Source organism: Callorhinchus milii, unplaced genomic scaffold (genome assembly GCF_018977255.1).
Source record: "Callorhinchus milii isolate IMCB2004 unplaced genomic scaffold, IMCB_Cmil_1.0 Scaffold7, whole genome shotgun sequence".
Classification (NCBI taxonomy): Eukaryota; Metazoa; Chordata; class Chondrichthyes; order Chimaeriformes; family Callorhinchidae; genus Callorhinchus; species Callorhinchus milii.
Genome location: NW_024704748.1, coordinates 19022376 through 19037370, shown reverse-complemented (window position 1 = coordinate 19037370; position 14995 = coordinate 19022376). Strand labels below are relative to the sequence as shown.

The window sequence follows — 14995 nt, the reverse complement described above, 5'->3', positions numbered from 1 at the left end:
AGTAAACATTGACTGCCCCCCCGGCAGTAGTCAGTGCAGTAAACTGACCCATCTTCCTCCCCCAGGAAGATCAGAAAAACACCAATTTATATAGCGCACCTCATGGAGAGTAACGTCCCAAGTAAGGGTCAGCGCAGCAAACAATGATTCCACGCCCAATCGGTTAGCGTAGCACAGACTGGTTTTGAAACTTCATCGATTTGCATGGTTTATCTACAGTCATAATAATAATCCTTGCATTTGATATAGCGCCTTATCACGCCATTGAGATGTCTCAAAGCGCTTCACAGAATATACCTCAAAGTGAATTGACTATGATTTCTGGGTGAAAAATACTCCATTCACACACTTACTAAGGGACGTCTCATGAGAATTGTTTTGGTGTAACATCAACAAGGAGTCTCTTGAAACCCCCCCAGTGCCCAGTCAAGTGATGACTAAAGAGGCATTGGAACAAATACTCGTGATTTACATTACATCAAAACTGACAGTAGGGGATCTGTTTTCAAACAACTTGCAATTAGAATGAGTTGGCTCCTGTTTTAAAGAGATACTGGAGATTCAAACAGGATTTCTTAGTGAAAACGAGTAGTATATAATATAATAATCCTTGAATTTGGTACACCACCTTTCACATCAGGAGGTCTTCAAAGCACTTCACTGGAATTACTGTAATGTGTGATGATTTTGCATTTTATAGATAAATGCAGCAGCCGATTTGTACCCAGCAATGTCCCAGAAGTAAATGACAAATTTTACTTTGTGTATTCTTGGCCATGACAATGGAAGAAACTCCCTTTCTTTTTGAATAATGACATGGGTTCTTTAACATCCACCTGTTTCGGCAGGAGGCAGGATATAAAGTGGTTTCATCCACAAGATACACAGAGAAACCACTTTACAGTATATCCTGGGAAGTACTTTTAGATGTCTTGCCAACATGATAAGGCGCATCAAATCCAAGGATTATTATTAGTCCTGTTTCTCAGTGGTTAGAGCACTCGCCTCGCAAGCGAGAGGACCTGGATTCGATTCCCGGCAGGGTGAAATGTTTGGCAAGTTTCCATAATAATAATCCTTGCATTTGATATAGTGCTTTTCATGTCTTCTAGACGTCTCAAAGCGCTTCACAGAATATTCTGTAAAGTGAATTGACTGTATATTTTGTGGGCGAAACCCGACAGCCAATTGCGCACAGCAGTGTCCCACAAATCGTCATGGATTGAAGTGACCAAATTTGTTTTTTGTTGAGGGATTATTATCAGGCATATGGAGTAAGGAAACTTGCCCAAGGTTTTGCCCTGCCGGCAATCGAACCCAGGTCTCTCACTTGCAAGGCGAGCACTCAAACCACTGAGCTACAGGACTCCACCTTAACCTGTGTCCTCTTGTCTCGGTGCATGCAAAAGTACCATCCTTTGATTACTTTCTCAGTTCCATTTAAATTTATCTACAAAAAATAACAACAATCCTTGCATTTGATAAAGTTCCTTTTATGTCAGAAGGATATCTCAAGGTGCTTCACAGAATTCACCATAAAATGTGGTGACTTTTTTTGTAGGCGAACACAGCAGCTAATTTACTTACTCCACACGCCTCTGTTTACCAACAGCAAGGAGGAACCTGGTTGTTAATTGATTGACGGATCACTTTTCCAGGGGTAACAACTCCTTCAAAAAAAAAAAAAAATTGGTCACTTTTATCCATGACTGTTTGTGGGACACTGCTGTGCGCAATTGGCTGCCACATTTTGCCCACAAAATATATAGTCAATTCACTTTACAGTATATTCTGTGAAAAGCTTTGAGACGTTTTGAAGACATGATAAGGCACTATATCAAATGCAAGGCTTATTATTATCTCCTTGCCTACTGTATATACAGACTTGCCTTTTAATCGTAGTCATAGTGTTAAAGAGATGCATTGCTATTGAGAACAACTGACTGAAAAAAAGTCTGAGGGTTTACAAGCTATTCAGAAAGTTAACCAAATTCCATGACTTACTGGCAGGAAAAGTGATAATTTAAGGGTTTGAAAGAATAAGTAACTATTGGTCTGTGTACACTTGTAAGCTTACGAATTTGTGAAGTAGTTTGAGATGTTTGTTTATGTGAAACATAAAAATGGCATGCATATGGGGAAAAACCCACAAATGAACACTTAATGGAACTGGTTGGATAGAGATCAAAAGACAGAGAGGGATGGGTCACATACTTTTTCTGTTTTTTTAAATTTTGTTCTTCAGTTATTAATGGGTGGTGTTTCAGTAAACTTTTGAGTTTATAGTTTATGAATATTTGATCAGTCTTTTCTTAATACAGTTTTGAAATGCCACATCTGAATTTTCTGCTCAAATAACCGTGGTATTGCTGCGTCAAATTTATGCTGTATGGAATGCCTGATTATTTCTTGGTGATCATGATAATGGTAATTAATTCATAATTTTTTCAGGTTCAGAACCGATTCCAATTATCTACAATTTAAGAAGCTTCTCCAGTCTTGGCATAGATCCACACATCAGGATACACAGTCCAGTACTTGAGTTACCCAGGCAAAATTGAAGTATTGTATAGTCCTGCATCTGTGAGTCACACTTTTAAACAAAAACATATATTTACCACTGTTGCCAAAAATAAATGTTTTTTTTTGGGTGGGGCTGCTATTTTGATCCATTTTTAATGTACTTTGACATCCTCTTTTATGGTTCTGTTCTACACTTACTGCCCAGGTGGGCGTCCAGATAATTTGCCCTCACTATCTTAATCGGTCTACTCGTTGTTATAAGGATCAGCATGGCTTAGCTTCTGATTACTTCCCATTTTGCAACTATCTAGCGTCTGTTTGGCATAATTTTCAGATAGAGCACATAATATTGGAAAACCAATCACTGCATATTCTCAGTGCCCAGAGAGTGCCTTGAATTATAGATTCAAGAAGCCAATGTTAGTAAATTATCAAATCAACCATTGGATACAAATGGATGGAGTAAGGCAGAGGAGTCGGTATTCATATAAAATATTCACATTTGGCTTTAAGTATATTCACCCACTAATCCATTCACCACTGTTAGCAGTATGCGTTCTCGCCATCAAGCTCTTTGCAATACAATACAATGTCATGTGGCCTGATGTTGTTTCTCTAATTTTGCCAATTGAGAATTAGTTGATGCTGATCTTGTACTTTTTTCAGAAAGTACTGTCCTGTGTAACAGTGGATTTTCACTGTAACCAACCTTTATCAACATTAAACAGAAGCTTACAAAAGGTTGTGTATCCTCTCCAGCATCCCCAAAACCTTGTTTGTTATGTTGGCAGAAATGTAATTAATTCACAAGTACAATAGAACACAAGTTTTATCTGACTTTTATTGTACAAATATTTTAACCGATATCTTCAGGTTTTTCTCCTGTTCGGATCACTGTTAATTCATGATTTCCTGTGCGTTTTGATGTTCTTCTATTTCTTCACAGCCCTTCCCACCAGTATTACAATTGAAAACGTACTTGAGAACCTCCTTCACATCTGTTTTTCACCATTGTCTGTGTCTTCCACTCTGCTCCAGCTCCAAACAAGCTGACAGCTTATGTTGAAGATCAGGGAAGCAAAAAAAAAAACCTAACCTCATTGGCCATTCTGCAGTCTGAAGATGTGAGGTAAACATTCCCTGGCAATGGTTTCTGGAAATCTGGGCAGTGGCTGAAACGTTTCTATTATTAATCAATAGCTTAATGCAGTAGCAACAACATGGATTAATTAAGTATAGTCAAGAGACAGCAGAATGTGTTTGAATCTCAGAACATTGCACATAATAAGACTTAAGTGTAGTGATCTTTTCATTTTAATATTTGAGCTGGATTCTGTTTTAATAGCAATCTTAACTAATGTCATAGCAGTTCTATTCACTCCTAATAAATTACATAATTCTAATCGAAATTTAATTGACTGGAAAACTAAGATTTAAAAAAAATCTTTACTGTTACTTTGTAATCTTCAATTTCAATCAATCATTTTCCTTTTTTTAATTTTTCCTCTGGGTTATACAACATTATGTATTTATCATGCAAAAAATTGTGCTGGACATTTAGAGTGAAACAAAAGCAGAGCTGGGAAAAGTCAGCAGGTCAGGCAGCATCTATGGAGAAAGGAAAGTGAGTCAACGTTTCGGGTCCACAACACTTCAGAACATTGCACGCAGCCTGAATTGATCATCAATAATCCCCACTTTGACTTGTTTGAAGGTGTATTCAGTAAATTACATTTCTAATCTTGTGTCTGTTGCCCATATGATAATTCCACATAACACGATGATGTTTGAATAAAGAGGATGAAATGGGCGAAAAACATTTTCTTAATGTGACACAAACAAATTTATATTTTTCGTGTTTATTGTGAATGAACCTTTGACCACACTGTGTATGATGTTTCCTTCCCAGAATGACAATGTACAATTTTTAAAATATATATATGTATATATACAGATAGAATATAACAGTTCCATTTACTCCACACAAAAAATCACAAAAGAGAGATTCAGTTGAAGGTGATTCATCAACCAATTTAATCTCATTCTTACAGAATACTAATCATACTAATACTATATTTACCATCACGGCATCAAACTTTCATAAATGAGTCTGGTGACCAGACCTCAACTATTCCCATTCCAGCTGTTAATTACATTCTGTTTAAAAAAATACTTCCTGGTATTTGTCCTAAACTTGTCCTTCACAATCCTGAACCTGTGCTGCTCGCTTAGTGTACATGAAAGTATTCAAGGTTTGCTTTCTTTATTCCCATTACACATCTTATATACTTCCTATAAGGTCCCTTCCCAGATGTCACTTTTTGAGATGAAAGAGCCTAGTTTAATTGTTCTTCATTACTCATTTACTCAACAGTGGAGATAAGCTCTGTCGCTCTCTTGTACTGCCTTTAGAACCGGGCTTGGCTTTTGTCACAGTGAAGTCTGTGCATACTCTGCCTGTTTTTATTCATTGAATTATTATGTTCACATCCAGCTCAAGACTTCTATCTTAATTTGAACAGACATCCAAGTGGAGAACAGGTCTAGATATTTTGGAAGTAAAACGCTTAATCAGATAATGACTCTCTTCTCCCATTCACACTGCCAACACGGATGATTTATAGCTATTTTCCTCTTCAAATAATAGACCTCAGCTTTCTTTGGAAGTTTGGCCTATTTGTTCATGATGTTCCACTTTTACACATTTCGAAAATGAAACGGCCTCCTCTAAAGTGGTTTTCTACTACTTCGCAGAGTTACAATAACTGAGATTCAACCCTGATACCTCCAATATGATAAGATTCTGATCTCAATCTTGATATCAGCTCCAGCACTGAGGAGAAATTAAATATTTCTATATCAGCTATCATGTAGACCGCCTCCTTGTGGCTAGTTAGAATAGCACTGGCAGAGACCTCCAGCATGTTGCCACTCCATTGGCTAGTCAACAGTACATAGCAGAGAGATTAGAAAGAGAATATGGAAAATAAGCTTCTCCCCCAAAAAAGAAACTTGGTTCATTAGTGATTTGTTAAAATGATTCAAATATGTGTACTTTCTTGCCAAAAAAACAAAACAAAGAATCCTGTGTTTTACAGGGTGTAATTTTAGGAGAGTATCATTTCAGGTTGGGTGTATGTTGCAGGTGGAAGGTACATTTGGCAGATTTTCAACCTGTTTTGAAGAAAAACAAGTATTCTCCAAAACTTGTCACTATGATGACACAAATATTTCTGCTGGTAGAAAACTTTTTCTACTGACAGAAATTAGCATGCAACTATAATTATTGATAATTGCTACCTTATCTACCAGAAGTAAGCTACTTGACCTTTGCAGATAGCATTTGTTCCTACTTTGCACTGACAGTAGAAATAGTGCAGACAGCAGGAGGCCTAAAAAATTGCAAGTTCTTAGTGTTAAATAATAATAATAATAATAATAATAATAATAATCCTTGCATTTGATATAGCGCTTTTCATGTCAGGAGGACATCCCAAAGCGCTTCACAGAACACACTGTAAAGTGAATTGACTGTATATTTGTGGGCAAACGCGGCAGCCAATTGCGCACAGCAATGTCCCACAAACAGTCGTAGATTGAAAATGACCAATTTATTATTGTTTTTGGTTTTGGAGGGATTATTATTAGGCGTGTGGAGTAAGGAAACTTGCCCAAGGTTTCGCCCTGCCTGGAATTGAACTCAGGTCTCTCTCTTAAAATTTAGATTGTGCAGAATTTTTAAAGAATTCTTAAAGTTACCCCTAATTTGGAAGCTGATTTTCACTAGAAAACCGACTTCTAAACCCCCCAAAATTTCCAAAATTCTGTACAATTTTAAATTTGAAAGCAATAATCTTAAGGCTAAAACCATGTGATATTTTAGGTCTCATTTACACAGCAGAAACCTAAATTCTCTACTTTGACATAAATATTAATGTTTGCATTTGATATAGTTCCATATCACATCGTCGAGATGTCTCAAAGCACATCACAGAATATAGTGTCAAGCGAAATGACTATATTTTGTGGGTGAAACACAGCAGCCAATTGCGCACAGCAATGACCCACAAACAGTTATGGTGACCAAATTATTTTATTTTTTTGTCATGATTATTATCCCCGGAAAGTGACCCGCCAATCAACTAACTTCTTACTTACTTTCTACTTACTGCGAGGTAAACAGGTGTGTGGAATAAGGAAATTTTCTCTCTGCTCGGGGTGAATCAAACCCGGGTCCTCTTGCTTGTGAGGCAAGTGCTCTAACCAATACAGCACTCAACTTATTAGGTCCTACATTAAGTAAGTCCTAATATCTCCTCTGACTCCAGTGATCCTAATGAATTTTGCATTGTTTTATTAAATACTTCAGATACTGCAATGGCAACTATTATTACATACATGTAAATATGTCAGAGACCACACTAATGTTATCCATCTATCTAAATTTAACCCCAACCCTTGTCAGTTACTTTGACACAATATAGTAACCAAAAGATAAAGGTAAGTGACTCATGGTTCCTGGAATTGGCATTATGTGCTTATAATTAAAAAGTGGATGCTGCCAAGAATTGGAAATTTTCTAACAGGAAATTCCCTCATAGTATTGTCATCAAGAAAACAGGTTTTTTGCTTATATTTGAACTGATTGTGCAAATCAACGTACGGAAAATTGTCACTGATGGTAGGAAAAAGGATCTGGATTGATCTTAAAGCAGAGTATTACCCAACACAGGAGTTACAAATGAGCTTAGCCTAACCAAAAAGGCTTCTGGGTATGTGTCAAATTGAAGCTCCAATTGTGATTTATGTACAGTGGTACAGAGTCAAACAAACTAGAATGTCCCACACTCCATCCTTTGTGTGTGACAAGGTAACTAGTACAGGGAAGGGATTACAAAATTGTCTGAGGGCATTCTCAAGATATGTGCTTGAACAATAAGGCACATGTTTCTAAACTCTGAGCTCACATTAGGAGAAAAACATTTCCAGGCCACTATTGTGCATAATAGTAATGGAAACCTTCAAACTTTCTTCATATACAGTTTCCTCATATGCAGTTAAACTGAAGTTGACTCAATGTAAAACTAAACCCAAACCACAAGTTTCACATTTCACCAGGATTAATTATTAATAACTTAGAATTTGATTATTGCCACATATAAACACTTAAAAAATAAATAATGAAAATTGGTTATTTCATTTCTATTAAGTGATGTTTTTGCTACTTGTTAGAAAAAAAATCCCAATTTATATAATGCTGTTTTAATTTTCTAAATTATTTAAAAGTTTTATGACTCAGTGTTTCCTCTGTTTTTATTCTGTTTTAAGGAAGTTTTGTATTTTTTTTAGTATTTTAATCGTGGAGCTGTAGAATTTGGCAGACAGCAGTGTCCCACAAATAATCGTGGATTGAGTGACCAAATTTTAAAAAATTGAAGGGATTATTTAACAAACAGTCAATTCACTTTATAGCATATTCAGTGAAGCGCTCAAATGCAAGAATTATTATTTCTGCAAAATTCTTTAATGTAGAACTCTAATAATATACAATAATCTAAATATTATACAATAGAATATTACATAGTTAATTATAACAGGTGGTGGTGAGGCATGCAGAGAGCAAATACTCTGAAAGGTGCAGGAGGAATAGCTGCTCTATCCCTGAATGCTATTGTATTAACTTAGCAATTTGAGTTAACTCAAACTTCTAGCTTTAACCTTCACCTCGCTGAATAAATAAGTACGTCTTATGGTGAGCACAAACAAAACAAAATGCTATAACAGGTTAATAACCTAGAGTATTTGGACAGCATTATCTTTGTTGGCCTTGCTGTTTGGGTAACTGCACTCCAGTGAGTATATAACATGTTTATTTAAACAAGATTGGAGTTTTATAATAAGAATACAAAGTGATCCTCAGTTCAACCACAGGACCTTTGCTTTAGTGCTAAACTCTATGGCTGTCAGCCAAAATACTGGGATCCAGAAAAACAAGGCCTGTGCACCTTTCACATTGCCATATAAATTGGCAAAGTTGAAATAGAAAATTATTTATTTTCTCATGAAACAAAGTGATTTTTTTTCATCAAGAGAACAGATATTCAACTAGATGGGGGGATTCAGCTGGAAACAGGGAAGGAAAATTAAATGTCGAAACACTCGAGACATTCTCAGAAGTGACATAGTAAACTTTTTAAAAAATAAATACTGTAAACTGTTATTAGCAATGCCCCTCAGTTTATCTCTTAACCTGATTCTAAGTTACTTGATCACAAATTGTAAATTAATCCTGAAATGTCACCAATTTACGAATATCTGAACAGCCATTGTATACTTATGGCTAGAACTGTCAGCCCACAAACCAACCCCAAATCTAACAAGAATTAGACTATTGAGAATTCAAATGATAATCTGGCATATTCTTATGCTTATCTCGATCCCACATTTTTGATGTGAACAGTCATTTTATCAATATTTTACAAGAATTGTAAATATTATTTAGTTAAAAGTTTAGAGATGATGAGTGCCTCAAATTGTTAACAAGGGGCTAGGGACACAATGACTCAACCAGAGATAACAAGGAATAACTGACACATAAGTTATCTTTCTCTTTCTCTAACCTCCTGCCATGAAAAGGTTTCAATTCTGCAAGAATTTTCATGTTTTCAAATAATAATAATTCTTCCATTTGATATAGTGTCCTATCACGTCTTTGAGATGTCTCAAAGCGCTTCACAGAAAATTCATTATGCTTGAAGAAAGGANTTTTTTCATGTGGATTGTTTTTCGGATCTTAATTGCTGAATAACCCACAGCACTGCTGATTTTAGACGCTTTACTTTCTCTGAGCCCAAATCGAGCGATGTGAAGCTGGCTATATAACTCCAATCTGTTGGCTTGCATTGTCCTATCCCGAGCAACATCTTTAAAAAGCGATTGGATAGAGAAGTTTGTAACAGACCTGTAGGCTAGCCTACTATTGAATTTATCAATCTCATGTTTGAAAGCAACATGGACTGTATTTTGATTCCTGGTAATAGTGGGATGTGATCGATGTAATTACATCTGACTCCATATCATTTGCAATAGTTGATGCAAATTCTATTCAGAGAAGTGATTAATATATACCCGTATGTATCCTGAACGGTGAATGAGCCTGTTATCCCGCCTGGATTACTCAAATTGCACTCCCTGCCAGACCCCCCAGCTGCACTATTCAAAAAATCCTGCTCATTCCGAACTCTGCTGCCCGCATACTGACCGAGACCAATTTCCGTACCTCCATCTCACCAGTTCTGGCCAGGCTACACTGGCTCCCCATCACCGAACGGATTGATTTCAAGATCCTCACACTTGTGTTCAAAGCCATTCACTCCCTGGCACCTCCCTATCTCTCTGAACTCCTCACTCCCCAATCCACCACCTGGCACCTCTGCTCAACTGGCACCAGCCTCCTACTTGCCCCTTGCACCCTCTGCTCCACCATGCAGGGTGAAACCTTGGGCAAGTTTCCTTACTTCACACGCCTAATAATAATTCCTCCAAAACCAAAAAACAATAATAAATTGGTCATTTTCAATCTACGACTGTGGAACATTGCTGTGCGCAATTGGCTGCCGCGTTCGCCCACAAATATAGTCAATTCACTTTACAGTGTGTTCTGTGAAGCGATTTGGGACGTCCTCCCGACGTGAAAAGCGCTATATCAAATGCAAGGATTATTGTTATTGGAAGTCATTATTTCCGCCACTATGCCCCGAAACTGTGGAACACTCTCCCTCAATCCCTCCCCCTCGCCCCCCTTTTTTAAATCCCGCCTGAAAACCTTCCCTTTTGACTGTGTTTACGATCATGTCCCCCCATTCCCCCGACTCAGAGACCGCTCTAAGATGCTACCCTGCGTGGACAAATCGTTGTTGTTTCCTGTTTGTGTATATTTTCTGCATTTCCCTCCCTCACTTCCTGTCTCTGTCCCACTCTAAATTACACCTTTCACACTTGTTCCCTTTCCTCTCACTCATTATTTCACCTCTGCTTCCTGCTCAATCACACATAATCCCCTCTATTCCCTTCTCTCATTCACACTTTCCCCCCTCTTTACCCCTTCCCTTGCACTTATATTTGACAGTATTTTATCTGGTAGATCCACTGTTAATAACAACAGCAAATGCAAAAAGCCAAATTGTGTTTACAGACATGCACATCAAGATAATAATTTATCTACAGTGCAGTATTCCAAGTACATAATCAAACCTTTTTCTCAGAACTCTTAATAAATAAAAAATCCGTGCAATAGGCCCATGTGATAACCCTGTACCTAAAAAAAGGAGTGACATTTTATCTTCCTGAAACTCAGCAAAATACAGACAAAAGACCTAAACTTGAAAAAAACTTTAAAGGAACTTTAAAGAAAATGAAAGAAGAAAACAGGGATTAACTCAATGAACTAAAAAAAATCTGAAAGGAGAGTTAATATAACAGGAAACACCCAAGTTATCAAGAAACATAGCTCAGTGTAATGCATATCTCCAGTGAACCCTGCCACTAAATTTGTTGATGCATTAAGTGTTCTGGATTTGACCCGGGCTGCTTTATATTTCTGTACTGTGCAATCAGGACCATCCATGTCTCTGCTGCTGATGACTCCATTACCAGGCCCATTTCTGCAGCTTATCACTGTCCACACCTTAACAAACACCTTAACACCTTAACTGTCCACACCTTAACCACCATTGGTTTGAGAATGCCATAAAATGTCACTGGAGCATGTTTTGAAGTTATTCAATTAGCTGCTGAACACACCCAACACACCCAGTTAACAGTATTAGTAATATCGTCCAGTCATCTTGCTGTTCAGTCACTGCCACGTATCCCAGAGGCTGCTTCTTTCTTTCGCCTTGGAACTAGTAGAGTGTATCTGAGCCAAGTGTATTCCTCACTCGCCTTGGAACTAGTGAGTGTATCAGAGCCATGGGTATTCCTGGAGCCAGGCTTTGCTGATCAGCGAGTTAGTGGCATTGGCTTCCTGCAACAGGTCACCATTGTTTAATGTGTTCTTACCACTCATTTCCTGATGCTGATCGGTACTTCTCGGTGAGCCTTAGAGTTGAGGTATGGTTAGTTTAATTGATGCCATGCTGGTTTAGAGCTGTGTTCTGCCACTTGGTGAGTTAGTATCATTCATGCCCTTGGCTGACTGCAACTCAGTAAGTCAGTGCCTGGCATGTATCTGAGCTGTCTATTAACCCTTTGGAGTTAGTGCCATAATAATCCTTGCAGTTGATATAGTGTCTTATCACTTCTCAAAATGCTTCACAGAATATACTGTAAGGTGAATGGACTGTATTTTGTGTTTTCCGAGAGTTGCTATGTAAGTTGGTGTTGCTACACATGGCCAGGAGTCAGGGGGCACTGCTGTTGGCATGACCACTGGATGTTAGCCAAGTAGATTATGGGCAGATTGGGGTGGGGGGGAACTGCTGGTGTAGCTTGGGGAGGGGAAGAGGCTAGGGGAGAGAGGGCAGGGGGCGAGAGGGGATGGGGAGGGCTGGGTGAGAGGGGAGGGGGCAAGAGGGGACAGGGTGAAGGGTGGATGAGAGAGGAGGGGGCGAGGGGACTGGGCGAGGGTTGGGTGAGAAGGGAGGGAGCGAGAGCGGACAGGGCAACGGGTGGATGAGAGAAGAGGGGGCAAGAGGGGACAGGGCTGGGTGAGAGGGGAGGGTGCAGGGCGAGGGGTGGGCGAGAGAGGGCGTGAGGGGACAGGGCGAGGGATGGGTGAGAGGGGGGGGGCGATAGGAAGGCGAGGAGGGGGCGAGAGGACACAGGGCGAGGGGTGGATGAGGAGGGGGCGAGAGGGGACAGGGCGAGGGCTGGGTGAGAGGGGAGGGGGCATGAGGGGACAGGGCGAGGGCTGGGCGAGAGGGGAGGGGGCGAGGGGTGGGCGAGAGGGGAGGGGGCGAGGGGTGGGCGAGAGGGGAGGGGGCGGCGCTGGAACCCGAGCCGCCGACACCACGTTGTAATGCCGCGAATGCTGCGCCTGCGGCTGCTGTAACCCCGGGACTGACTGTCATGTCAGGAGGCGGTGAGTCCGGAGCTGAGCGGCTGATGTGGCAGCGACAGGCGGGTCCCTCCTCCTCGGGCTCACCCCCTCCCCTCCTCCCCTCCCCTCCTCCCTGAGCTTCGTGTTTTCTCTTTCGGTTTAAATGCACGAGTTATTACGAGCCCAGGAAGGAGAGGCTGCGCAACAGGGTGAGGAGCTGCCGGAGTGCAGTTTGTGTGTGTGCCTTCTTGTAAAATATATCAGATGGTAAGAGGGAGAGGAGGAGGAGGGGAGAGAGGGGAGGGAAGGAGGGGGACAGAGGGGAGGGAAGGAGGGGGACAGAGGGGAGAGAAGGAGGGGGAGAGAGGGGAGGGAAGGAGGGGGAGAGAGGGGAGGGAAGGAGGGGGAGAGAGGGGAGAGAGGGAGGGGGAGGGGAGGAGGAAGGAGGGGAGGAATGAAGTGGTTGTTTACACAGCCACGCTCTCTCTCCCCCTCCCCCTCCCTCACCGACCACCTCCCGTCTTACCTTCACCGAACCAGACTGTAACGAACCGCTTGGAAAAGCTAAACGAAACCACCACCCGGGGAGCCAGGCCCCTCGGGCACCGTGAGGCACCCACCCACCCACACACCCACCCACACAGCCACACACACAGCGGGTGCTTCCAGCCGTCTGTGTGTATACACACATGTATGTATGTGTGTATGTATGTATCAGTGTGTGTGTCTGTGCGTGGACAAGTGTGTGTGTGTATAAGTGTTTGTCTGTGTGTGTGTGTATATAAATGTGTGTCTGTGTGTGTACAAGTGTGTGTGTGTCAGTGTATAAGTGTGTGTGTGTCAGTGGATAAGTGTGTGTCAGTGTATAAGTGTGTGTGTGTCAGTATAAGTGTGTGTGTGTCAGTGTATTAGGGTGTGTGTGTGTCAGTGTATAAGTGTGTGTGTGTGTCAGTGTATTAGTGTGTGTGTGTGTCAGTCACACTTACTTAGCCAGTCCGGAACCTCCTCAACTATTTCTACCCCACATCTGTGCCATGACCCGCTCTGCCTTCCCCCACCTCCGCAACGTCGCCCGGCTCCGCCACCGTCTCACACCCCGGGCCGCTGAGACCCTCATACACGCATTCATAACACCCAGGTTCGACTACGCAAACTCCCCGCTTGTCGGCTTCCCCAACTTTTCCCTCCATATAGGCTGCAGATCATCCAGAGCTCTGCAGCCCGCGTCCTCTCCCGCAACCGGCTCCGTGACCCTATCGCCCCCCTCCTCACCTTCAAAGCCCTCCATGGGTCTTGCTCCCCTCTATCTCTGCGACCGCCTAACTATCCTGCCCACCATCCTGCCCGCTCCATCTGCTCAGTGGGCTCCGGCCCGCTTCACGTCCCCCGCCTCGCTCGCTCCACTATTGGCGGGCGGGCCTTCCGCCGCTCTGCCCCCACCCTCTGGAACTCCATCCCGCAGATCCTCCATCTCGCCCGCTTCCTTCAAGACCCATCTCAAGACCCTCGTCTTTAACTGCGCTTTCGATCACCCTGCTCCCCCCCCCACCCCCCCGCTCTCCACACTCCCCAGATCCCGACCCTGACCCCAAGCTTATGTCCGAAACTCAGAATTTCCTTGGGACGTCCGTGAAAGGCGTCGGACAATTGTAATTTTGTTGCTGCTGTTGTGTGTGTGTGTGTAATGAGTGTATCTGTCAGTCTGTGTGTTAGTGTGTGTCAGTGTGTGTAATAAATGTGACTTCAGTGTGTGTGTGTCAGTGTCAGTGTGTGGGTCAGTGTGTGTGGCTTCTGGGTCAGTGTGTGGCTCATTGTGTGTGGGGGTGCGGGTCACTGTGTGTGGGGGACAGGATGTGTGGGGTCAGTTGGGGTGGGGTTCAGTGGGGGTGTGGGTGACTGTGTGGGGGTGGGGGTCAATAGGGGTGGGGGTCAATAGGGGTGGGCGTCGGTGTGTGGGTGGGGGTCGGTGTGTGTGAGTCAGTATGTGGGTCGGTGTGTGGGTCAGTGTGTGGGTCGTGTGGGTCGTGGTGTGTGTGTGTTGGGTCGGTGTGTGGGGTGTGTGTCGGTGTGTGGGTCAGTGTGTGTGTGTGGGTCAGTGTGTGTGTGTGGGTCGGTGTGTGTGTGGGTGTGTGTGTGTGTGGTCGGTGTGTGTGTGGGTCGGTGTGTGTGTGGGTCGGTGTGTGGGTCAGTGTGTGTGTGGGTCGGTGTGTGTGGTGGGTCAGTGTGTGTGTGTGTGGGTCGGTGTGTGTGTGGGTCGTGTGTGTGTGTCGTGTGTGTGTGTGTGGTGTGTGTGGGTCGGTGTGTGTGTGGGTCAGTGTGTGTGTGTGTGGGTCGGTGTGTGTCGTGTGTGTGTGGTGTGTGGTCAGTGTGTGTGTGTGGGTCAGTGTGTGGGTCGGTGTGTGTGTGGGTCGGTGTGTGGGTCGGTGTGTGTGT

General features: G+C 42.3%; 1 protein-coding gene and 1 long non-coding RNA gene across 3 annotated transcripts in view; both read left to right on the top strand.

The window, feature by feature from the left end:
* The first annotated feature begins 1829 nt into the window (after positions 1-1829).
* Positions 1830-4362, top strand: LOC103180854. Its single transcript, XR_006085230.1, has 2 exons — positions 1830-2583; positions 3470-4362. It is a non-coding gene; the product is annotated as an uncharacterized LOC103180854 (long non-coding RNA).
* An 8349-nt stretch (positions 4363-12711) lies between these two features.
* The window catches only part of sgms1b (sphingomyelin synthase 1b), a 36173-nt gene continuing 33889 nt past the window's right edge, over positions 12712-14995 (top strand). For both annotated transcript variants that reach the window (XM_042336769.1, XM_042336770.1), the window contains exon 1: positions 12712-12771. The gene's annotated coding sequence lies outside the window, so the exon portion shown is untranslated. The remainder of the gene's footprint in view (positions 12772-14995) is intronic.